Source organism: Habropoda laboriosa, unplaced genomic scaffold (genome assembly GCF_001263275.1).
Source record: "Habropoda laboriosa isolate 0110345459 unplaced genomic scaffold, ASM126327v1 scaffold102, whole genome shotgun sequence".
In the NCBI taxonomy this organism is placed as follows: domain Eukaryota; kingdom Metazoa; phylum Arthropoda; class Insecta; order Hymenoptera; family Apidae; genus Habropoda; species Habropoda laboriosa.
Genome location: NW_017100262.1, coordinates 2,452,389 through 2,454,259, shown reverse-complemented (window position 1 = coordinate 2,454,259; position 1,871 = coordinate 2,452,389).

Here is a 1,871-nt window from a genome sequence, read left to right as displayed (position 1 = left end):
AAAAAATTATAAAGCATAATACTATAATCCTATGCTTAAAATGTATTTTCTTGTGGCCGCCTGACAGCAACCTGTAAATCTGGCGCGACAGTGAACGTGTTAATAAGTAATTGTTGGTCAAATTATATCGTGTTTGATGTCATTTTCATCAGAAAAATCTCATCAATATGTTAAGAAAAATTTCGGGATAAAAAATCGTAAAATTAAAAAAGTTGATATTTAAGTCGCTTGGTTGCCTCGATCTTTAATTCGCTGTCCTTGTCTACGTTCGGCAAACTACAAAGGCGGGCGCGAGGCTCGAAAACGTAGTCCCTGACTCTACGAGTGTCAGGTTTAGCTTCCTTGCGGTCTGACAGTTGTGGAGAATATACTGTATTCGTGATATCGTGTTTAGGTGAAAACGATTCAATCGGCTCGTCGATGGATATGGAACACAGTCTTCGTAATCAAAAAATGATTTATGCGTGCTCTAGTGGAAGATAGTCACCGATATCGATGAAACATTGGTATGTTATAGTAGTCGAATAAATATTTGACACGTATTTTTATTTTTGTTGGAAATCGTTTATGTTGAAGGGTGAAGCTGGTCGTCAAAGTTGAGGGTGATGCACATATTTGGTTTTGTATTTCGAAAATTATTAAAGATAGACGACAAGATTATTTATTTTTATTTTTCAAATTTGTCGTTGAAAGATACAAAATTTGTCAATTTACATCATTCTTCTATCTCTAATAATTTTCGAGATATTAAACGAAATCCATTTACTATTCTCACATTTGAGGATCATTTTCACCCCTTCAATATGGACTATTGTTAATAAAAAAAAATACGTGTCGAATATTTTTTCGAGAACTACCATATACCAAAGTTTCATCAAAATCGGTGATTATTCGAAATTTTGGAAGAATTAGCGATGGGTTCGAGAGGATTCGATGCAAAATCCTATCACCCAACCTAACCTCGAAACTTCAAAGCGTTCATAAGGAAATCGAAGACTATCAGTTCTCCGATATTCTCGTCCTATCACTCTCGAAGCAACTTTTTCATCAGGAAGTCAGTCAAAGGAAGCTCCCTTTGGAAGCATCCTCATCGCGAAAGCGAGAACCAGCAGCAACATAATCAACCCTCTCTCTCCCGCTCTCTATTCATATTCTCCCTTCTTTTTTTTCTCCCCGCTGCATTCGTGAATGGCCATATCATACAGGAAATTTAATCTTCGTCCCAGCTTCGTCCGGACGATCGAGGCAACGAACAGGCAACCAGGTAACTAGCTTCTCTACCGTCTGCCAATCAATGACTCGGCTGTATTAGACAATTCCGCCGAGGATATTAAATGTTGCTTACGTAGAGAGGGGGAGTCAGAACAGAGGCTCGATCATGGTGAGAAGGAGGAATGGAGGGAAAAGAGTCGCGGCGGTCTGCACGCTTCCGGAGCCGTGACTTCTGTCGGCCTCTGTAATTAGTAATTACAGGCGAACCGGGAACAGCAACAATATGGTGTCTTACCACCGTAGAGGGGGACCATAGGGAGAGGGAAGGATCGATGGGACGTCGATGACCTAACCGCGGCATTTTTACGCGGTTCAACTTGCTGTGCTTCAGCTCGGGATACCTCGAAACACCCCGATCGCGTAGTTACGCGCGGTTACGCGGCAGATTGCGAAATTAACGCTCTCGCTGAACGGGCGTTTTTGAGGTTAGGTTGCTGCAGCGTATGTTCGCCAGAGGGTGAGCGTTTCTTGCGGGATTGTTTCGTGTCTTTCGCAGGAATAATTCTCGATTCCTCGAAGTGTATGATGCTTCGCTTCGAGAAACGATATTACGAAATTTCTATTGTGCACGCAACTTAACAGCGTAAGTGTCAGGTCTG